This window comes from Pelobates fuscus, chromosome 3, assembly GCF_036172605.1.
Source record: "Pelobates fuscus isolate aPelFus1 chromosome 3, aPelFus1.pri, whole genome shotgun sequence".
Classification (NCBI taxonomy): domain Eukaryota; kingdom Metazoa; phylum Chordata; class Amphibia; order Anura; family Pelobatidae; genus Pelobates; species Pelobates fuscus.
Window position 1 is genome coordinate 159,450,540 of NC_086319.1, and position 25,013 is coordinate 159,475,552.

Consider the following 25,013-nt stretch of genomic DNA (forward strand, 5'->3'; position numbering starts at 1 on the left):
CACTTCAGTCGGTGCGCAGGAGCAGTAAGGAGCTGGAACACTGAGCTCCCTCGCTGCCACCAGAGACCTCCCCGGCCGGGCAAATGATAGCAGAGTAGGCACCAGCAATATGGGGACAGCAGGTGCCTGCTCTGCTATTACACTGAGAATGCACTCGCGGCTCGCCGGGCCGCAAAGATGGTCCCTGTAGTACACAATCTGACAAAAACATTGCTATTAAAGGGAGCTATTGCCATTATTGTAATTAATGCACTTAAAGGAACACTATAGCATTAGCAATACAAATATGTATTCCTAACGCTGTTGTTTTCACCTACCTGTTACAGTGTCACCCGCAATGTGAGGGTTTTTTGAAGATGAGTATTACTTACCTTTCTGCCCTCCCTGCTCTGGCCTACATAATGTTGCTCTGCCTCTTATCAATGTTGATGATTTCAGCCAATCCAGTGTTTCCCCATATGAAACCATCTGATGGAATAGTCAAGATTAACTCAGTTATTGGGGTGGTAGTTCCTCTAGTGGCTGTTAGGAAGACAGCCACTAGAGGCATGTTAACCCTGCAATGTATACACTGCTGTAACTACTAAACGGCAATGTTTTCAGTTGCAGGGTTCAAAAGACAGGGCCATGGCCTTAAGTTTGAAATTGACTTCAAATTCACTTTGAATTCTCACTTCAGTGAATAACTCTGTATATGCCACTGTGCTGGGACCCATGCAGGCATCACATAGAATTTGCTTGTGCAAGAATATTTTGAGTGCTCTGTCTCTGAGATGGGATGGCTAACTGCCTGTCAATTTGCTGGGTGACAATCTAGTTATGCCTGCCAAGATCCTTTGTATCCATTGGAGTCTTGCAAGCTGGGGTGAGTGCACAAATTCAGACCCCTTTTACGTTTCTGTTTACTTTAAAAACAAGCAGGAAAGCAGCTTAATATCTCGAGTCCAGCAATAATGATAATAGCAATAATAATAATAATAATAAAACAGCCAGTAAAGATGAACATTTTGGCAGCCTTAACTTGCTAGGGAACAGGTGTATGGCAACATCTTATAGTGGGCACTCCAGCAAGCCCGCACCTCCTATAGTGAATTTATGAGTGGAGGATCCGGAAGGACAAACAGAGGAGCGAGAACAGCTGCAAGGATCACTTGTTTCCTGTTAGCAAAACAGGTCTGAGAGATGCTGTGAATATTTACAGGCACTTAAACCCACAGAGTACAAACACGGAATCATACAAATGCAATTATAGTCATTTTGTATACTGGCTCCAGCTTATTCCGTTCAAGCAGAGATTATATTCAGGGACGTGGAATAACAGATGAATCCATAATAAATACAAACAAGCTTACTCTAGCAATAAATATAACAACAGAGAAGCTATAGAGTCTGGCTCCTAAGATTAAAATCTAAATATAAACACACAGAATCGTAATACTATAATGCAAAAATGAAAACATGTTTTTATAGTAGGAGATCCAGAAACACATGTTAATGTCTACACTATGTGACCAGACAATATATAGTCTCGTGGGATTTAACCTTTTAGTGTGCATGAACATCTACTTTTTCATTTTAAAGCGGCACTGTCATGCTGAACTTACCTTTCCTCAATCTCTTCCTCTTCTCCCCCTCTCTCGGGATCTGTTATTCTTCTCTTCCTGTCTTCTTTAGTTTTCTTTAAAATCATAAGACAAAGTAGGGACTCTTTGCCTTATGGAGGATTCCTCCGCCTGACCAGCTCTGACCAGCGGAGGAGCAAAGTGTGCTTCATTTCCGCTGGTCAGAGCAATTTTCCCATAATCCTTACCTTTCCTCTGTGTTCCCGCGATGCTTCCGGTCATTTTAGATGCAACTGCCGAATTGCATCCAAACAGAATGAGAAGAGTTTCTCCATTGGTGTTAGGATGCAATTCGGTACTTTATGCGTATCGGAATTTCATTCTAATGAATGAAACTCCGATCCTATTCATTGCTGTGGCTGCATCTTGAAGCCGCTTAGTAGATAACTCCCTAATTCCCACGGTATTAGGGAGCTATCTACTAAAAGGCTGAAAGACCTAAATTGGTCTTTCAGCCAAATTTACTAACACTAAGTAAAAATGACTTAGTATTAGTAAATAATATGCCCCTACTCGCTATACCGCGAGTAGGGGCATGTCTAGTAAGCAGTGAGCAGCCTGTGGCTGCTCACTGTAAAAAACAAAACAAAAAACTATTGCCCCCCACCCCTAAACGGCGGGTGGGGGTCCTAAAGTAAAATAAGGGAGAGAGACCTATTGTCCCCCCCCCCCCGGCCCCCACCCCTGAGCGGTGGGTGGGGGCCATAAAGATAATGAGGGGGGGGACCTACTGTCCTCCCCCCCTGGCCCCCACCCCTGGGCGGCGGGTGGGGGCCATAATAGTAATAAGGGGGGGACCTACTGTCCTCCCCCCCGGCCCCCACCCCTGGGCGGCGGGTGGGGGCCATAATGGTAATAAAGGGGGGGGACCTACTGTCCTCCCCCCCGGCCCCCACCCCTGGGCGGCGGCCATAATAGTAGTAGGGGGGGGACCTACTGTCCTCCCCCCCGGCCCCCACCCCTGGGCGGCGGGTGGGGGCCATAATGGTAATAAGGGGGGGGGGACCTACTGTCCTCCCCCCGGCCCCCACCCCTGGGCGGCGGGTGGGGGCCATCGTAGTAATAAGGGGGGGGACCTACTGCCCCCCCCCGGCCAAAAATTCCAAAGAACTTTCCCACACTTGTAAAATGACACAGAGCACTGTGATTGGATGGATTTCAAAAACTTTCCCACACTTGTAAAATGACACAGAGCACTGTGATTGGATGGATTTCAAGCCATCCAATCACAGTGCTCTGGGTCATTTTACAAGCGTGGGAAAGTTCTTTGGAATTTTCCCACGCTTGTAAAATGACACAGAGCACTGTGATTGGATGGATTTCAAGCCATCCAATCACAGTGCTCTGGGTCATTTTACAAGCGTGGGAAAGTTCTTTGGAATTTTCCCACGCGTGTAAAAAAAAATTCTAAAGAACTTTCCCACGCTTGTAAAATGACACAGAGCACTGTGATTGGATGGATTTCAAGCCATCCAATCACAGTGCTCTGGGTCATTTTACAAGCGTGGGAAAATTCCAAAGAACTTTCCCACGCTTGTAAAATGACAAAGAGCACTCTGATTGGCTTAAACCCACCAATCAGAGTGTTCTTAGCCTAATTGCAGAGCGGGGCAAGGCTTTATAAGCCTTCCCCCGCCCTGCGGAGCTCAGTCTGCGCGGAGCCCTCCATGGGTGAAGATGGATAATTTTTTTTGCGCTCGGGTTTTTTCTTTTTCGCCAGTTTTTTTTTGGGGGCGCTCAGGTTTTTTATTTTATTTTTAGTTCGACGGGTATGATGGTTTTTTATTTGGCCTTTTTTGGTGCTGAAAAATGAAGGTTTTAGAAAAAAGAAGACGTCGAATGGTAAGTTTAATTTTACTTTACAGGTTAGCAATTTTATTCCCCCCTCACTATTTTTTAGGGTGAGGGGGTAGGTAGGGGCATTTTTATTTGGGTGGGGGGTGGGTGACTAGGGGCTTGGGGACCCCTAGTCACCTTAATGGGGGGGGGAATTTACTTAGTGCCCCCACCCGCCGCCCAGGGGTGGGGGCGGGGGAGGACAGTAGGTCTCCCCCATTATCATTATGGCCCCCACCCGCCGCCCAGGGGTGGGGGCCGGGGGGGGAGGACAGTAGGTCCCCCCCTTATTACTATTATGGCCCCCACCCGCCGCCCAGGGGTGGGGGCCGGGGGGGAGGACAGTAGGTCCCCCCCTTATTACCATTATGGCCCCCACCCGCCGCCCAGGGGTGGGGGCCGGGGGGGGAGGACAGTAGGTCCCCCCCCTATTACCATCATGGCCCCCACCTGCCGCCCAGGGGTGGGGGCCAGGGGGGGAGGACAGTAGGTCCCCCCCTTATTACTTTTATGGCCCCCACCCGCCGCCCAGGGGTGGGGGCCAGGGGGGAGGACAGTAGGTCCCCCCCCTTATTACCATTATGGCCCCCACCTGCCGCCCAGGGGTGGGGGCCGGCGGGGGAGGACAGTAGGTCCCCCCCCCCTTATTACCCTTTTTTTTACAGTGAGCAGCCACAGGCTGCTCACTGTTTAGTGGACATGCCCCTACTCGCGGTATAGCGAGTAGGGGCATTGGGGAGATTTGAATCTCCCTTATGCTATTAGGGGGGTCATATTGACCCCCATAGAGTGAGGGGAGGACCTGGGGGGCTAATGAAGTGGTGGGGAGCACAGCTCCCTGACGCTTCTGTCTTTACATATTACAAGGAGGGAGCTGCACGCTGGTAGCTCCCTCCTTGTAATAAACCGAACAAACAAACGAACATGATATTCGGTGTTTGTTTGTTCGTTTGATTTTTTCTATTCATTCATTCGTCTGTCTGATTTCCCGTTCGCATGTCCAGGTGGTTCACTGGGCATGTGCTTGAATCTCACAGTCTATCTAGTGTGGGCAGATGACGTGTCCCACAGGGACTTCACCTACCCACACAAAGATGGCGGCGCCCTGAATAAAGATCGGGGCAGAAGATAAAGAATAAAAAATAGGTAACGTGGGGGGCTTAGGGGCATTTGTGGGTGACTAGGGGGTCGATTGGATGTAGTGGAGGCGGGAGGGGGGTTAAAAAAAAACGGGATTCGGCATGACAGTGCTGCTTTAACATTGTTCCTTCTCTTTAATATAATCTATACTGTACAACTGTCAAGCACAAATGACAGTGTGTACAGTACTTTTTATATTGCATTCAATATATTGTAAAAGGTACTGAATAGGATTAATATTCACAGACCATATATGCAATTCATTGCATTTTATTTAAAACTGAAGATTAAAACATATGCTTCTGGCAAAGAGTTATAAATTAGGCCAGTTAGAATGATGTAAAAAACAAACATTTGCTCATCCCATAATACATGACTCAATCCCAGAATTCTGTGTGCACAGCTGCATTCAAAGCATTCTGGGACTAAGCCCTGAGCATGTCAAGTGGGATGAGCATGGGCCTGAAGCAGATACATAATTACAACATGTCCACTGTAAGAAGATATTGGTGGTTTAAGTATAATTGTGGAGATAGAAGGAATGGTGACACATTCAGCCTTTAACTTACTGAGTAATCAATCATTGTGCAATATATTGTTTTTTGAAGCAAAGTGTGAAAGACACATAAATACATTTTATTTCCAGCTCTGACATATTGAGCACATTTTAACAACTGTAATTGGGAATGAGAAAACGCAAACTATCCTTATTATGGGATGAAGGTCATTTTTTTTTTTTTTTTAAACGTAGCATGTATTAGATTCAAAGATAAAAAATAAATAATAACGAAAAAACGAGATAAACCAAAATACAAAAAAAGGAAATAAATGTAAAAAAATAAATAAATAACATATACTTTGTAAAATACAGGAGAGCGCACCTTTTAAAAGGTAAATACAAACAAGATACAAGTAGTAAATAATAAAAATTGTGGTATAGACGTTAGCAGCTAGACATAAAGCAAAACTCCTTAATGATCATGCCCTAGTATATAGAATTCAAAAATGTCAGCGCTATATATGGTAGCCTATACAATGAGGCAACCTATAACAATGTGCAGAAAAAAATCGTCAACCAAAACTCTGTGAGTTTAGTAGTAAATAGATAGAAACACTTAAATCCCACAGTAGTCTAGATTTATGCACTAAAAATATATAAAAACTTGCTTAAGAGTCCATATAGTCTTATAAGGGAGTCTTGAAGGGGTTAATCCTGTGTTGAGATGGGAGATACACTGTAGCTTTTACCTTTAAAAGATACAAAAGAAAACTTTCATAGTGTAAAACCGTTTTATTAAATCACAAGATACCCTTCCCCCCAAATAGGAACCCTTACTTGAGCAAGTTGTGATAATTGTTTCCAATATATCACGAAATACACATTTGTAAAATCAGAGGCTGTGTAGCCGTTTACCGTCCGCTGCTACTCAGTGGTTTCAAAATTCCCGCCCGATCTCAGCGCTGATACGGTGGGTTCTCTCCTGCAGCATGGGAGCGTCAGTGTGTGGACGATTGTAAGCCGGCTATGAACATCAGACCTCTGCACCCGATATCACATCAACGCGTTTCGCCCTCTACACCGGGCTTTGTCAAGATAGTGTATCGGATAAGAACAGCATCTTTAAATACATTTTCTCTTGATCAGCTAGTCAACAACTGCTGATCAATTAATAGTCTAAAACATATTCAAGGTGGAGGATGAACAGTATCCTGTCATTATTTAACAATTTAGAAATGTGAATAACATACACGTACTTCATATTAATTGAAAATATTAAATGAAAATTTAATTGTGATTTAATATTTTCAATTAATATGAAGTACGTGTATGTTATTCACATTTCTAAATTGTTAAATAATGACAGGATACTGTTCATCCTCCACCTTGAATATGTTTTAGACTATTAATTGATCAGCAGTTGTTGACTAGCTGATCAAGAGAAAATGTATTTAAAGATGCTGTTCTTATCCGATACACTATCTTGACAAAGCCCGGTGTAGAGGGCGAAACGCGTTGATGTGATATCGGGTGCAGAGGTCTGATGTTCATAGCCGGCTTACAATCGTCCACACACTGACGCTCCCATGCTGCAGGAGAGAACCCACCGTATCAGCGCTGAGATCGGGCGGGAATTTTGAAACCACTGAGTAGCAGCGGACGGTAAACGGCTACACAGCCTCTGATTTTACAAATGTGTATTTCGTGATATATTGGAAACAATTATCACAACTTGCTCAAGTAAGGGTTCCTATTTGGGGGGAAGGGTATCTTGTGATTTAATAAAACGGTTTTACACTATGAAAGTTTTCTTTTGTATCTTTTAAAGGTAAAAGCTACAGTGTATCTCCCATCTCAACACAGGATTAACCCCTTCAAGACTCCCTTATAAGACTATATGGACTCTTAAGCAAGTTTTTATATATTTTTAGTGCATAAATCTAGACTACTGTGGGATTTAAGTGTTTCTATCTATTTACTACTAAACTCACAGAGTTTTGGTTGACGATTTTTTTCTGCACATTGTTATAGGTTGCCTCATTGTATAGGCTACCATATATAGCGCTGACATTTTTGAATTCTAAATAACATATACTGTATATATATATATATTTGTAGTCGGGGCAATCTGGCCGTAATGAAAAAAGGTAACATAACTTATTAAACTAATAAACATATACAAATGGACACCAGTCGGTTGTGGTGTGCCGGAACCGACAAGGCAGTAGGCCTGTAATAAAAGTGGGCAAAAAGAAAAGTACCATACAAAATTTATTCACATAACAAAACATTGTTTATTTGGACGAGTCATGAAAAGCTTGTCTTAAAGGGACTCTCCAGGCAGCCGAATTTACTCACCTGGTTCCAGCGCCGGGAGCCTCGTGAAGCCACGCCCCCTATTTCGGCAAAATGACGAAATAGGCGGGCGCGAGCAGGGAGCAATCAGACGCTTCCATTTGGAAGCGTCATTGCTCCCTTGTGCGCATGCGCGGCTTCGCCGCACATGCGCACATACTTCATAGGGCGGCATTCATGCCGCCCTCTGAAGTCCTGAGCGCACTACCGCGCATGTGCGCGGTGTGCGTGGCCGCGAGCTAAACTGACTGACAGCTCAGCTTGCGGTCTTTGCCCGCCCCCCTCCTCTGCTGACAGGCTGGAGAGAGAAGGCGCGCACACAGTGCCTTCTCTCTCCTGCACACGTCAGACGTATTTTAATATGTCTGACGTGTACAGGGCCTTTTTAGGGCCCTGCATGATAGGAAGTCCCTCTGGTGGCCGTCTGAGTGACGGCCACTGGAGGTATTCCTATCAATCAATGTAAGCACTGTATTTTCTCTGAAAATACAGTGTTTACATTAGATTGCCTGCAGGGAGCTATAGATTATACCTGAACAACTACATTAAGCTGTAGTTGTTCAGGTGACTATAGTGTCCCTTTAACTCTTAAACTGGGATTGGAATGTAAAGAGTATAGGAGGAGGGTTTCCAGCGTCCCATAGCCTTGATGATATGAGCTAGAATGTAGTTGGAGGAGGCTGCAGATGCTGCACCTATACGGAAGGAGTGTCCTGAAAAAAGGTTTGCATTTAGGCCGAGCCTAGTTAATAGTAAGCGAACTTAAAGCACGAAATATAGATGTCGTAGGGATGGAGCCGTGAAGTTCTAATAATGGTTGGTTTGGTTGTTACGGGAAAGTGACAAAATATTATCCAGGATTTTGAGTCATTTTAGGTTAAGGTGGCAAAAAGAAGTGTACCCCAATAAAGATTCCACAACAAACATTACTATTCTGAGACAAAAGTGGCCGGGTACTGGTAGGCTAGCTAGATGCCAAGCGGCAAAGAATTATGCTATTGAGAACGTGACAGAGGAGTCCCTACTAATTGCCAAGCGGCATGAGAGGCGCTTCCTATGCGTTGGCCCGAGGGGAAATATGAGACCACCGAAACATTGTGGCGGGGTGTCGGCCTCTCGGTGATAACTAAAGCATAAGATAGAATGGGAGTGACATGGGAGGCCCTCTCTATGCGACCATGCGAGGCGGCTAACTATGATTTGGCCCGAGGGACGTTTACCTCCGAGTATGAGGATGGGTGTCGGCCTCGCGGGACCACTACCTCATGGATTAAGAGCAGAAACAGAAACCTAGTTGGACAACCTAAATCTCAGAAAGCCAGTACCACACTAAAAATAGAAAATGTACAGGGTTATGACATCGTACCTGAAAGTGTGAGTCAGGCTGATGCTAAGCGGAAAAATATGAACGAGTGGGTGGCAGTAGATGACGTGCTGCAACCCATGGATAGGATTTGAATGAGTATTTTTGCGTATGGGTACATTGTAGTGGGCCAGATCGTGGGCCCGAATTTAAACAAGGAACCTACCATATGCTATTGCCGAGCAGTGAGAATATGACAGAGGCAGATGACGGGTTTTTGTGCTTGTAAAGCAACCGTCAGTATGACCAGGATACCCAAGTAAAATGAAATGTTAATGTATCCATGGTTCATGGATTGCAGAATAAAACTTACCAGGAAAGGTTAAAAGATCTTAACATGTATAGCTTGGAGGACGAGACAGGGGGGATATGATAGAAACATTTAAATACATAAAGGGAATCAACACAGTAAAGGAGGAGACTATATTTAAAAGAAGAAAAACTACCACAACTAGAGGACATAGTCTTAAATCAGAGGGACAAAGGTTTAAAAATAATATCAGGAAGTATTACTTTACTGAGAGGGTAGTGGATGCATGGAATAGGCTTCCAGCTGAAGTGGAAGAGGTTAACACAGTGAGGGAGTTTAAGCATGTGTGGGATAGGCATAAGGCTTTCCTAACTATAAGATAAGGCCAGGGACTAATGAAAGTATTTAGAAAATTGGGCAGACTAGATGAGCCGAATGGTTCTTATCTGCCTTCACATTCTATGTATCTATGTTTCTATGTATACAAAATACTAAGTTATAGTAGTAAAACCTAAAATAACCTAATAAGGCAAATATTCTGACAAAGTTATCACAAATCAAGTTATTTGAAGATCATAAGCTTAATTCCCGTAATGAAACTGTGGAAACAACATCATGACAACAGTCAGTTACATATAGATATATCAACCAGTCTAAATTATATACAAAAACCACAACTCATAAGCACCTAATTTTAACTGTAATATAGTTTATTACCAATAGGGGGCATCTGACTTAACAGTCAGGTCTAGCAGCTGAATTCGTGAACAGTCTCATAGCTATTAAAACTGCAGAACGGGGAGGATTCCCCTGCATAGAATAATAGTTTAACCTAATCGTTCGTATGTATTGCAAAATTTGAAACGAATTTGTATGAAATGACTTGATGAAACATACGAACGTATAGAGTAGAGAAACAAAACGAATGACTGTATTTGTGCATTTAAATCACGAAACTAACACGTATGGCAAACTGTGTATAAAACTAACTGGAACATTTTTAACGAATGCACCTGAAAATAGACGGACGGCTATGTAAGTTAACGAACAGAGACTTTAACCGAACGGCCGAAGTAAACGAAAACCTTACCGTGAAAGCATGTCACTTTGCGACTGTTGCTTTACGGTAAGTATGTGACTTACAGTTCTGGAATCACTAGCCGTGCCGAGACCGGGATGCGAGGATGCCGGAAGGGGCCATGGGATAACGAACGGATTAGAAAGCGGTCAGGTAAGCATAGAACCGGAGCCAGGACCACAAGGGACAATCAGGTAAGAAACAAGATGGCGGACTAAAAACCGGAAGTAGTCCTCAGACTCGCCAGACAATCCACGATAAGTTGGGAGTGGATTGTCAGCCCATTTAAGGGGAAATCAAGCCCCTCCCACAACTACAGGCCAAGGCCATATATATATATCTCACGCAAGTGAGAAAGTATTAGTATATATAATGGTGTTAAGTATGCAAGTAGTGGTAAGACTATAGTAGTAAACAACTAAATGTAATAATCAATAGATGTTGTTGGAAAATTGTGTGAGGTTGCAACGATGTTTCAAAACGTCCACATAAACCGCTAAGGAGAGTATGTAACCAGTTAGGTAGTATTGGAAGTAGGTTTGGTTGCAACAATCACTCAAGTAAACCAAGGCGGGTTTATCTCCTAAACAGTCACGTTGCAATATTTGCCAAAAGGTCAATGTATCTGCGCAATCCCCCATGGACTGTGCTAAGAGTCAGTCTAATGGCTTAAACAGTCTAGTCATAACACCATAAGATACAGTTTTTCTGAGCTGACAATTGTAAAGTCACGTAGACTAGCTAGACCAAAACTGCTAAATAGTGATGTCGCGAACATAAAATTTTCCGTTCGCGAACTGCGAACGCAATCTTCCGTAAATGTTCGCGAACAGGCGAACCAGGCGAACCGCCATAGACTTCAATAGGCAGGCAAATTTTAAAACCCACAAGGACTCTTTCTGGCCACAATAGTGATGGAAAAGTTGTTTCAAGGGGACTAACACCTGGACTGTGGCATGCCGGAGGGGGATCCATGGCAAAACTCCCATGGAAAATTACATAGTTGATGCAGAGTCTGGTTTTAATCCATAAAGGGCACAAATCACCTAACATTCCTAAATTGTTTCAAATAACGTGCTTTAAAACATCAGGTATGATGTTGTATCGATCAGGTAGTGTAAGGGTTACACCCGCTTCACAGTGACAGACCAAACTCTCCGTTTAACGCACCGCAAACAACCGCAAACAGTCCATTTGCACAACCGCAAACTCCCCATTTGCACAAGGTTGGATACCGATCGATGGTTCGATATTCTGAGCCCTCTCTGATTTACTGTACACGACTATTCGATATTCCCACAAATTTTATATAGCATTTTATGTTTGTTTGAGACCACCTTAAAAATATTGGATATCGCTAAAAATCATGATCACTATATACTTTCTCTACAAACCTCTAAAACGAACCAAACTACTCATCCATCCGCTATACCACTTTATCCCACCTAGAACGAGTGCCCAGTTAAAATACTTGACTCTTACTTACCCACACTCAGTCATGCCACACACATTTCACCACTACTCTCACTGAATCCCTCTGACTACGGCTAAATTCATCTTCTACATCAGAACACTACTCCTAAGATTGGGTTGTATCCATGTCTCGGGTCTTTCATTTAGAATAGGGGCAGCTTCAGTCTCCTTCAACACTGACACTCCAGTGCATATTATTAAAAGATTGGGCAGATGGAAATCCTCAGTCTACAACCGATATATTCCTCATCCCGAGAAAGAAATGAGGAAAGCTTTTAAAAGCTTTTAAGAGTTTGGCTTTGTAAATTTGATGCAATAAGTGTGTTTTTCTTTAATACCTTTTCACCCTCTTTGCATGAACCCGATTTACATATATTACTAATATGTTTCTGAACATATATATTATATTATTCACTCACTCACTCACTCTCTGGGCCGGCCTAAGACATCAGGCTGCCTAGGTCCAACGATAAATGACTATGGGGGATAATGTATAATAAACACAGGTTACTGGCTATGGGGGGGATAATGTATAATAAACACAGGTTACTGGCTATGGGAGGGATAATGTATAATAAACACAGGTTACTGGCTATGGGAGGATAATGTATAATAAGCACAGGTTACTGGCTAGGGGGGGATAATGTATAATAAACACAGGTTACTGGCTATGGAAAGATAATGTATAATAAACACAGGTTACTGGCTATGGGAGGATAATGTATAATAAACACAGGTTACTGGCTATGGTGAGGATAATGTATAATAAACACAGGTTACTGGCTATGGGAGGATAATGTATAATAAACACAGGTTACTGGCTATGGGGGGATAATGTATAATAAACACAGGTTACTGGCTATGGGGAGGATAATGTATAATAAACACAGGTTACTGGCTATGGGAGGATAATGTATAATAAACACAGGTTACTGGCTATGGGATGATAATGTATAATAAACATAGGTTACTGGCTATGGGGAGGATAATGTATAATAAACACAGGTTACTGGCTATGGGATGATAATGTATAATAAACACAGGGTACTGGCTATGGGGGATAATGTATAATAAACACAGGTTACTGGCTATGGGGGATAATGTATAATAAACACAGGTTACTGGCTATGGAGGATAATGTATAATAAACACAGGTTACTGGCTATGGGATGATAATGTATAATAAACATAGGTTACTGGCTATGGGGAGGATAATGTATAATAAACACAGGTTACTGGCTATGGGGGATAATGTATAATAAACACAGGTTACTGGCTATGGGGGGATAATGTATAATAAACACAGGTTACTGGCTATGGGGGATAATGTATAATAAACACAGGTTACTGGCTATGGAGGATAATGTATAATAAACAAAAAAAAAAGAATGCAGCTTCAGAATTAATCTAAATTGTATGCTGTCTAGGAGGTGGGAGGGTCTGGGAGGGAGGGTCTGCTGCTGATTGGCTGGAATGTGTCTGCTGACTGTGAGGTACAGGGTCAAAGTTTACTCAATGATGACGAACATCGCATATGTTCGCCATCCGTGGCGAACGCGAACATGCGATGTTCGCCAGGAACTATTCGCCAGCGAACCGTTCAGGACATCACTACTGCTAAAATATTAAGCATATCTGTGCCTTCAAGGGCACCATAATTATAGTAAATTATTCTCTAGTCTAACTGCCTGTCAATTGAAGTAAAGCATGGACTGCAATGGATATCAAGCCATACAACCATGTCTGGCCAGGCACCAAAGCACCCGATTGTGTAAATAGCCTGCAGCCGATGCTCATAGTAAATTACGATACCCAATCTGTTAAACTCCTAAAATAAACCTGTGATATCAGATCAAAAAAATATATAAATGTCAACAAAAGGTCGAAATAAGGTGTTGTTCAGTAACAGAATAAGGTAGCTAACTGAGCCCTGACGTGTGTTTTGGCGGTAAGCGGCTCTTCAAGGGGAAATGTATTTATGAAGGTATTACACAAATGTGAAACAAGAGAAGAATCATTGTCTTAAGCAAAGTAAAGTAATGAAATGAATATTTAGGTCAGTCATTTAGGAACACAACATGACATGCAAAGATTGGGTACATTATATATATATTGTGACCGAAAGCAAGGAATTGTGCTGGAGGGAATCTATATACCTCCCCAGATTTTGCAAGGTTCCTACTTTGTGTAATTAGCCCCAGGGAAATGTGTAATGTTATAATGAATGTTGCACTTTAAATATGTGTATATTTGGCCCTGGGGTGGAGTACTTGGAGAGTAGGGTGGGCCAGTGCTCCACTCCACATTTTGGAAGTTGCTTGGAACCTACAGGTGAGAAGTCCAGTTCCAGAGTTTGAATCCTAATTTAACTCACCTGAAAAGGATTGCCAATTACCGGTGCTATTAAGTACTCCCCTGCCAAGGAAGGAGGGAGATTGTGTTTGGTTTCTGTGAGTAGAAACAGAGAGCTGAAAACCCTGAAACAGTAAGGTTGTTATGTTGGGAAATGGACAAGCCATCCAACCCAGTTAGCTGATTATTTTGTTTAGTTAGTGCTCAGAAGAGCAAGGCTTTTGTTTTATATATTTTTGTTACCTTTATACCTTACTGTGCATTTATTTTGGAACCTCAATAAAAGAGCAAGTTAATTTACCTCATCCAGCGTGTGAAGTGTCTCTAAAGCCTGAAAAGACTGTGTGTAACACCCCAATCCCAGGACAAGGTACCAAGGGAAAGGAGTACTTTTGTCACATATGGTGGAGGATGCGGGCAGCACACGGCAAAGTCTGTTAGTAGGGAGAAAGAGACTGCTGAGAAAATGGAGGATGTCATGAAAGCTTTGCTCCAGAGACAAACAGGAGGACTGCAGAGACTAATGCAATACAGCAAGAGAGCATTTCAATACTGCAGCAGCTTGTACTGGCTCAAAAGGAAAATACAGATGCTTTATTTTTTTTTTTTTTTTTTTTTTTTAATTCTTTATTTTTGTTGTGCAGTTTATTACATATTATTGACATACGCCACAACAGCGTGTTTGTGTGCACATACGTTTGACAGTGGCATGAGACATTGCACATTTTTATATAGCTAGAACAGGCTTTGGCTAAACAGAGAAATCGTTATATTATAGTAAGGTGATCACCGCTTTATGGTGCTAGGTTGGCATTATGGTTTGCAATATAACAATAGCCGGGCAATCAGCACATTTTGTTTTTTATGTTCCATGGAGATATCAGACTTCTAGGCATCATTTTTATGGCATAACAGGCTAGGCTAGACATGCGTATAACCAACTGAGTGCGCTTAAGATTGTAAATGTATTGCACATTGTATAAAACAGTACTAGTAATCATTTATCTACTGTAACACAAGCTTTAGTACTATGATATTCACTCATGAGTTAGCTGTTGCTAAATTATGCCCTTAAGCTGCTGCCCTTGCTAATTACGCTTAGTATGCAGGTAGAGTCCTGAGGTCATTCGCTTAAAACTATATGACTATTGGAGTATAAGAGCACCCCAGCGGCATGCTGCCAGGTACTTGAACCCCAAGGAGGTGAGTTATGCAGGCTTCGCTCCCCCAGTGAGTCCAGAATTGTTTGGTGCTGTGATGTGGAGTTCTCTTCCACTGCTTTCCTCCAGCAGTCTGGTGCCTACTCCCTGCAATCCGGCTAACTGGTTTCACTGCGTCGTGATGGAGGCGGTGTAGGTCAGCTCCTCGGGTTGGCGTTATGGTGTGCAAGTCATCTGGGCAGGTCCGAGGGATCTGCTGGGTCTGGAGCGATGGGTCAGTGCTTTGCTGGTTAGCAGGTAGTCGCTCCCGCCTTTTTGTCGTGGTATCGCTTGTACAGCTATCACTGAGGCTGTGGGTCAGTTGGCATTGATCCATTTCTGCAGGCGTGCAGTGCTTGCGTGGGATTCTACAGATGCTTTATTCAAGCAAGTTGAAGCAACACCGGCAGCAGCTCATCAATTGCTCAGAGTGGAGCAGCAGCATGCCACATGTGTCATACAGCAGGAGATCCAGAGTCTATCACAAAGGCTGGCCAGGGATGCCACAGAATCACCACAATGTCCAAAGGTGATCAGAGTGAGTCACTACTTGCAAAAGATGGTATCCACAGATGATGTAGAGGCCTACCTGATGGCATTTGAGCGAACCGCTGAGCGAGAAGCTTGGCCTGAAGTGGAATGGGCAAGTCTGCTAGCACCATTTCTTACTGGTGAATCCCAGAAAGCATACTATGATCTGGAACCAGCGGAAGCCAGTGACTACAAGAAGCTGAAAGCAGAAATACTGGCACGCCTGGGGGTGACAACAGCCGTCCGTGCCCAGAGATTTTATTTGTGGACTTACAGCCTGGATAAAGCGATTCGTTCACAGATGTTTGACTTGATACACCTTGCCAGAAAATGGTTGCAGCCAGAGATCAACTCACCCAGCCGCATTGTGGAGCAACTGGTGATGGAAAGATTCCTAAGAGGCTTACCTATTGGGCTTCGTCGGTGGGTCAGTCAGAGCAATCCCCAAACAGCAGACCAATTGGTTGAATTGGTTGAACGGTATATAGCAGCGGGAGAACTGCTTCAACCTCCTGGCCAAGAGAGACCCAAGAATCTGAAAACCTACAGCAAATCTGGTAAGACTGTTCCAGGGAAAAGGGGGTCTTTTGATGAGAGAACAGGGTTTTATTACCCAAGAGACATTGTTAAAAGAGAAAAAGACTTTGGGAGGTGGGAAGAGCCTACAAATGAATCAAAAAGTACTAATTATGGTATAAAATGCTTTAAATGCAGAAACTTTGGACATATTGCAAAAGACTGTCCTGAAAATGTTGAACCAATGGAGTGTAATTTTGGTAATAATTGGGAAGGAATTGCACTTTCTTCACAGGTTGTATGTTCTGTGGAAAAAAATGGTTATTTGAATAGTCACCCTGGGTGTACCGTGAATGTGGAGGGAAAAAATATACAGGCATTGCTAGATTCAGGGAGTATGGTTACCCTTCTAGACCAATCCTTATTACAGGATACTCATATTGTTAACTCTGGAAAAGTTGATATTGCTTGTGTGCACGGGGATATACATAACTACCCTACTGCAGATATACTTGTTAAAACCCAGTGTGGTACTGTAAACTGCAGAGTGGGGCTGGTACCAAAACTGGCACATGAGATGATTATTGGAAGGGATTTTCCCCATTTTCTAGACCTATGGGCATGTTTTGAAAACCCATCAGGTGAACAGAATGATGAATTTCCTTTTGCAAATACTCTGGCAGATGAGAGAGATCATGATGATGAGCCTAACAATATGCAGCATTCCCCTATAAAAACATTAGTTGGTGAAAACCCAGAACAAACTAATGCGAGACCTTCTAGAAGCTCTGAACCAGATATAGAGTTAGCTGATTTAGAGGTTAGGCCTGGTAACTTCAGAAGTGCACAGTGGTCTGACCCAACATTATTGGTAGCCAGGAATAATATTTCTATAAGGAATGGATCCCCTGTCAATCCGGGGAATTCTCTTACTTACCCTTATTTTGAAGTGGATAATGATCTGTTGTACAGAGTTGAGAAAAAAAGAGTCCGTTATTGCAAAGCAGCTGTTAGTACCACAAGCCTATTGGTGCACTGTGTTAAACCTTGCACATAGCCATGTTTTGGGGGGTCACCTAGGGGTTGACAAAACAAGAGAGCGTGTTTTGAGGAGATTTTATTGGCCTGGAGTAATCGCAGCTATCAAGAACTACTGTTCGTCATGCCCTGAATGTCAGGTCACTGCGCCCTTTACGGCTTACCGTAGCCCTTTAGTACCCTTGCCTGTTATTGAAGTGCCTTTTGAACGTATTGCTATGGATTTTGTGGGTCCTCTGGTAAAATCCAGTAGGGGGCATCAGTATATATTAGTAGTACTAGACTATGCTACCCGTTACCCTGAGGCAATACCTATGCGCACAACCTCAGCAAAGTCCATTGCTAAAGAGTTAATGATGATGTTTAGCCGGGTTGGGATTCCCAAGGAGATCCTATCAGATCAGGGTACTCCATTCATGTCCAAGGTTACAAAGGAACTCTGCAAGCTCCTTCACATTAGACACCTCAAAACCTCTGTTTATCACCCACAAACCGATGGTTTGGTTGAGCGATTTAATAAAACGTTAAAAGCTATGCTGCGCAAAGTAACTGATAAAGATGGGAAAAACTGGGACTTTCTATTGCCCTATTTAATGTTTGCCATTAGAGAAGTACCCCAAGCTTCTACGGGTTTCTCACCTTTTGAATTATTATATGGCAGACACCCCAGGGGATTACTTGACATAGCAAAGGAAACTTGGGAACAAGAAGCAAACCCACATCGCAGTGTAATAGAACACATAACTCAGATGCAGGAACGTATTGAAGCCATTATGCCAATAGTCAGAGAACACATGCAAAAGGCTCAACAAAATCAGCAGAATAGCTATAATAAGAATGCTAGAATTCGAGTATTTCAACCAGGAGACCGAGTATTAGTCCTGGTTCCCACAGTAGAGAACAAATTCCTGGCAACTTGGCATGGGCCATATGAGATTATGGAAAGAGTAGGAGAGGTAAATTATAAAGTAAGGCAACCAGGTAGAAGAAAGGAAGTGCAAATATACCATGTCAATTTGCTAAAACCATGGAAAGAAAGGGAAGTTCTGGTTACTACAGAGGCTTCAACCTTCCCTGATAAGTGTAATATTGACCCCGAAGTAAATATCTCAGAGACCCTGTCAATACACCAGACAAGGGAAGTTAAGGAGTTTATTAGATTAAATAAAGAGGTATTCTCCCCAGTCCCGGGAAGGACTAGTGTGATTAAACATGACATTTTGACAGAACCAGGAAAAAGGGTCAATCTCAAACCATACAGAATACCCGAGGCTCGCAGAGAAGCTATCAGAGCAGAGGTTAAGAAAATGTTAGATCTTGGAGTCATTGAGGAGTCACAAAGTGACTGGAGCAGTCCAATTGTGCAGGTACCAAAGCCTGATAATACAGTACGGTTTTGTAATGATTATCGCAAACTGAATGCTATTTCTAAGTTTGATGCATACCCCATGCCTAGAGTTGATGAGCTAGTAGAACGACTTGGGAGAGCTCGGTACCTCACTACACTAGATTTAACCAAAGGTTATTGGCAAGTACCACTCACAGAGCGAGCAAAAGAAAAGACCGCATTTTCTACTCCTGATGGCCTGTTTCAGTACAGAGTTTTGCCTTTTGGCTTGCATGGTGCCCCAGCCACATTCCAAAGAATGATGGACAGAATACTAAAGCCGCATGTGCGCTATGCAGCTGCATACTTGGCTGATGTTGTAGTACACAGTGAGGATTGGGAATCTCACCTTCCAAAAGTACAGGCTGTCCTTAACTCAATACAAAATGCTGGCTTAACTGCTAACCCCAATAAGTGTACAATTGGCCTAGAGGAAGCAAAATATTTGGGCTACTCTATTGGTAGGGGACTAGTGAAACCCCAAGTTGCTAAAATTGAAGCCATACGAAATTGGCCGAGACCACTGACTAAGAAACAGGTGAGAACATTTCTTGGCCTCATTGGCTATTACAGGAGATTTATATCCAATTTTGCTACAATTGGAAGCCCATTAACTGACCTTACTAAAGCTAATGCTCCAGTAGTGGTAAAATGGTCCCCAGAGACTGAACAAGCATTCAGAAAGCTTAAAGAAGCCATTTGTGCCCAACCAGTGTTGGTAACACCTGATTTTTCTAAAGAATTTATTTTACAGACAGATGCCTCTGATGTAGGACTAGGTGCTGTTCTCTCTCAGGAAATTCAGGGTGAGGAGCACCCCATATTATATTTAAGCAGGAAGTTTAATCCCCAAGAAAGAAACTATTCCATTGTTGAGAAGGAGTGTCTGGCTATAAAGTGGGCAGTAGACACACTTAAATACTATCTCTTGGGACGAAAATTCAGACTAGTGACAGACCATGCACCCCTTACTTGGATGAGCCAAAACAGGGAGAAAAATAGTAGAGTAACCCGCTGGTTCCTTAGCTTGCAACCCTATAATTTCTCCTTAGAGCATAGGTCTGGGAGTAAACAGGGAAATGCAGATGGTCTTTCGCGGATGCACTCGCTAATGTCCATGGTCGCTCGACCCAATAGGTCTGAGCTGGGGGGGAGGATGTGTGACCGAAAGCAAGGAATTGTGCTGGAGGGAATCTATATACCTCCCCAGATTTTGCAAGGTTCCTACTTTGTGTAATTAGCCCCAGGGAAATGTGTAATGTTATAATGAATGTTGCACTTTAAATATGTGTATATTTGGGCCCTGGGGTGGAGTACTTGGAGAGTAGGGTGGGCCAGTGCTCCACTCCACATTTTGGAAGTTGCTTGGAACCTACAGGTGAGAAGTCCAGTTCCAGAGTTTGAATCCTAATTTAACTCACCTGAAAAGGATTGCCAATTACCGGTGCTATTAAGTACTCCCCTGCCAAGGAAGGAGGGAGATTGTGTTTGGTTTCTGTGAGTGGAAACAGAGAGCTGAAAACCCTGAAACAGTAAGGTTGTTTATGCTTATGTTTATGTTGGGAAATGGACAAGCCATCCAACCCAGTTAGTTGATTATTTTGTTTAGTTAGTGCTCAGGAGAGCAAGGCTTTTGTTTTATATATTTTTGTTACCTTTATACCTTACTGTGCATTTATTTTGGAACCTCAATAAAAGAGCAAGTTAATTTACCTCATCCAGAGTGTGAAGTGTCTCTAAAGCCTGAAAAGACTGTGTGTAACACCCCAATCCCAGGACAAGGTACCAAGGGAAAGGAGTACTTTTGTCACAATAAATATATATATATATATATATAAAACACGTTATATTGAGGAAAGTTCCTAAGTGGAACTGAAATGTCGGCTGTTATGGAATAAACTCAATGAAGAAGATTATTTTGGGAAAACCCCGGAGTGTTGGTATTATTCAACTTTTTATGCAGTGTTGCTGAGCCCCGGCTAATATAACAATTTTTAAATTGGAGTGCCAAGACTTTGGATTTATATATATGTGTGTGTGTGTGTGTGTGATATATATATATACTTTTAATGTTGTCAGATGCCGCTCTCTGCTGTTCTAAATAGGAAATCCATATTAGCAAAGGGAATACCTTAGGGTTAGGGTAACTTTTTGCTGTGACTTATCCTCATGTTACTTTATTTTCATGGATTTAAATATCACAGGGCTGATTGCACCCAATTCTAATGCTTTAAGCGTGCTATATTCAGCAGGGAAGGTAAGTAAACATAACCAGAGATTCTCCCAGCTATACTCCAGAGAAACCACTTTGACAGTGCTTAAGCCTTTTATTGGGTAATTGGTGTTAAACCCCTTCCACATTGGTCATCTCCCTCAACTTGCTCTGGATACACCCAGTTTGAATGTTCACACTGCCCAATTTATAGTGCCTTATGGAGAGGAAAGGAGAGATTTCTGCAGTAAACAAGTTATCAGAGTTTCCAAACTAAGACCATATTACCCAACATTCCACACACTCGCCAGAAACACAGGTGGTGGGGTTTCTACTGAGAAGTGCCATCTATCCTTACACAAATATTGCCAGTCACAGATTACCTGAAGAAATATAGCATATTGAATAATTTCAAGAACATATTTACTCATGTTTGTGTTTTCTTGACCTTGGAAGCAGTAAAAAGCATAGTGGGGGTAATTTGGCCATGTTAAGACTGTTCTACAACACTTGGCAGGCATGCAGATATTGTAATAAAGGAGAACACCTTTAACTATACAATAATTTATAATAACATGTAATGATGGCATGCAATCGGGCTTTCGCCAGAATCACTCCACTACAACTGCCCTCTTAAAAGTTTGCAATGACATCCAAACTGGCATGGAACAAGGAGACCTAACTGGAGCTATTTTCCTTGATTTTGCTAAGGCCTTTGACACAGTAGACCACGACATTCTACTGCACAAACTCAAAAACTCAGGTATTGGTGATCATTCACTAAACTGGTTTCGATCGTATGTATCGGAACGCTCACAATATGTGTCCATTTCTGACAGCGACTCCCTCCCTCTCCCAGTCACGTGTGGTGTTCCCCAAGGTTCCATTCTCGGGCCCCCTACTATTTTCATTATTTATAAATGATCTGCCTAATGTCTGCAAATCCTCAAATGTACACATGTACGCAGATGACACGGTAATCTATGCGAGCAGTTCCGATCTACCGCAGCTTGAGGCTGTGCTCCAAGACCAGTTTACAGAGGTAGAAAAGTGGATCGCAAAAAACAAACTGTTCCCGAACACTGACAAAACTGTCACAATGATCTTTGGAACAGTACCTAAATTACACAAATTACACAATTCTCACCTATCCATCAAAACAATTTCAAATGGCACACTGACCGCAGTCCACTCTTTCAAATACTTGGGTATGATGTTAGACCCCAATCTATCTTTTGGCCTGCACATAGAAAAGCTTGCATCTAAACTTTATCCAAAACTAGGTGCCCTGTACAGAAACAAATCCTGCCTAAGCCCTTCAGTAAAGGAAAGGATTGTACAGCAAATGCTGATGACAATCATTGATTATGGGGATGTAGTATATGCATCTGCATCGCAATCCCACATTAATAAACTCAACACATTGTATAACTCATTCTGCCGATTTGTGCTACAATGTAATTACAGGACCCACCATTGTGACATGCTAAAAGAACTAAACTTCATCTTTCCAGCCTTGTGTTTAAGAGCTTTTCTGGAAAACTCCCACCCTACCTGAACGCAATGCTTTCCCCGGCTGTTCCCACTTCCTACAACCTCCGATCCAGTACCAACATTTTACTTAGTCTACCTCAATATAAAAAGAAAGCAGCCCGATCCTCCTTCTCCTACAGAGCACCGCATTTGTGGAACGACCTTCCGCACAAATTAAAATCTTCCCTAAGCTTAAAGTCCTTTAAGAGATCCTTCTCTACATACCTCAAAACAGAATGTACCTGTCATGGTTGATTATATATTTCCTACCTGTTCTATGTTAAATGTTGTATATATTGTATATTTTGTATTTTATTGTACACTAACTGTAACAATGCAATGATTTGTGGACCCAGGACATACTTGAAAACGAGAGAAATCTCAATGTATCTTTCCTGGTAAAATATTTTATAAATAAATAAAATAAAATAAAATAATGGCATGCAGTTTTATACATGTGAAGAACACTGTCCCTGTTTCCTATCTCACTGTATTTTTCAACAGCTCAGTGCATTTTATTTGCCAATTTCTAATGCATTTAGAATGAGGAACAATGTAAAAGCATTTGCAAGTCTTTAAATAATGTATATAAGTATTTTCCAGGGAGAGCTTTTTTCCCTCTTGTTCCCTCCCAAGAAATACAAGTCACGTTTGGTTTGGTAACTGTAGTCTGCTTCAGTGGGTTTTAAAATCTATTTGTTTCACAAATTAAGCCATTCTCAAACCAGATACTATGTGACCAATAATTTCAGTCAATAATCCATAATAACAAATTGTTATTGAAAAACACTCTTAATATTATTATTTTTTCGAATCATTAATCGGACCTTAGGGTACACACATATAATGCACAATGAGACCTGCCATGTTAGATTTTTAGAAGAAGAAGATAGAATCATTCTAAAAACCTGTCTATGCATTGTATAGAGATTTCCCTGAAAAACATGAATACCAATGAGTTTTGAACATCAGCCACTGTAAACAGTGATTGTATTACTAAACATTGGATTCATAAACAGATGTCTATAGCATACGAACATCTGTAGAAGATCTGTAGAAGAGTGTGTAGATCCCCAGTCTGCTCATGGATCCTACATAAATATTGTAATTTATCCTTCTAGCTTTGTGATAATATATTAGCAGTAAAACTTGTGTAACCATGTGCTGATTAAACAAAATGGAAGACTTTGCCGGAGGGAAGGGGAGTGGATCCCCCTTTTCGTCTTCTTTAACCAGACTGCCTTATCAAGTATATATGCCACCTGGGTGAACCTTTACAGAAAATGCATGCTTCTATCTTCTGCACAGATAGTTTATTATCATTATACATATTTCCAGGTGTTCACCCTTTTGACCAGTATCTCATGATTTTGGTTTGGGGGATTGTACAGGGTTATGTTTTATCCTTTCTCTTTCCCCCACCTATTATTCTCTCTTCATTTCCTGTTACCTGGCATTCAAGTGCCTTTTCTGTGTCCAGAGCTGCTTCTCAGGATCCCCTTGTTTCAAGGGTCTCCTTTTCTGTGTATTTTTTCTGGGTTACCCCCTACTCTGCGGCTCTGAGGTAGGCCATGTATAGGACTATTTTCAATGCTTTGCATGTTTTTTGTGAAGTATTGTATCTACCCTATCCATTTTTCTCTGTATCTCATGATTTTGACCTAACCTTAGCATATTCATTTTCTAGGCGGTAAGAACTTTTGGTAAAGTATCAATGTGTCTTTTATAGTTTGTATATTAATAGATAGATATTCTGTTCTTCATTAAGGCAGTTTACATATTAACAAAATTGGCTATCAGTGGATATAGAATATACCTTTCTTAATGCGCTAAAGAAATCCTGCTACAGTGTTTCCTCTGACCAGTTATTTTTGTATATTTTCTCTTGTCACAGCAAGTTTATAAGTAATACGGTAGTAGGTATATGAAAACTTTACAAAGCTTACTATTTAGTTACCCCATTTCCTTACTGTCAATTGTAAAACACTACAAAATAGCTTCATTAAGTTATATTGCTCAAGAAGCAGAGGACTGAATGTGCAAGTACGCGCATCCGAGAAATCCCAAGATACCCGGATGATTATCTGTCACTTTGGTGAGTGATTGTCAATATTTGTTCTGCCTGGTTGCCTGCTGGGTGACTTCACTACCATTTATGTGTGTTTTTTAGTTTATCGTTAATAAATTTTTGGTTTTATTTTAGCACATTGTGATGCGTGCCCTTGCATTTTCACTGTTTTCTTTTTCAGTGAAATTAAGTATTTTTTTTTCTTTCATTAATTGAGAATAAAAGTAACATTCAATACTAGTTACTCATTTAATTAATTTTATGTGATGTGTTTTTTATATATACTGCCAATTCCTTGTCTTTGCAAAGACTAGACAGCATAGCTACTGGGGCAGTGTTGGTGACTACAACTTGAATTCAACTTATTTATCTCAAAGTGCCAACACTGCAATTAAACACAAAAACAGGGAGGGGTAGTTTAAAAATATTAAAGCCTTTTTTTTTTATTATTACAGACCTGTCTTTAACATATACATAATTTTTGGTGAAATTATAGTTTTTTGCCATAAGTTTAACTTATGTAACTTCAGATCATATCTCCCATAAAATATTGCTGATCTT

At 41.8% G+C, this 25,013-nt stretch overlaps 1 protein-coding gene and 1 non-coding gene across 3 annotated transcripts in view; both read right to left on the bottom strand.

Moving 5' to 3' along the window:
* Nucleotides 1–25,013, bottom strand: part of DGKI (diacylglycerol kinase iota) — a 414,076-nt gene that overhangs the window by 324,668 nt on the left and 64,395 nt on the right. The gene's annotated exons all lie outside the window — the stretch shown is intronic.
* Nucleotides 2,279–2,421, bottom strand: LOC134603911 (small Cajal body-specific RNA 11). Its single transcript, XR_010090648.1, has one exon. It is a non-coding gene; the product is annotated as a small Cajal body-specific RNA 11 (non-coding RNA).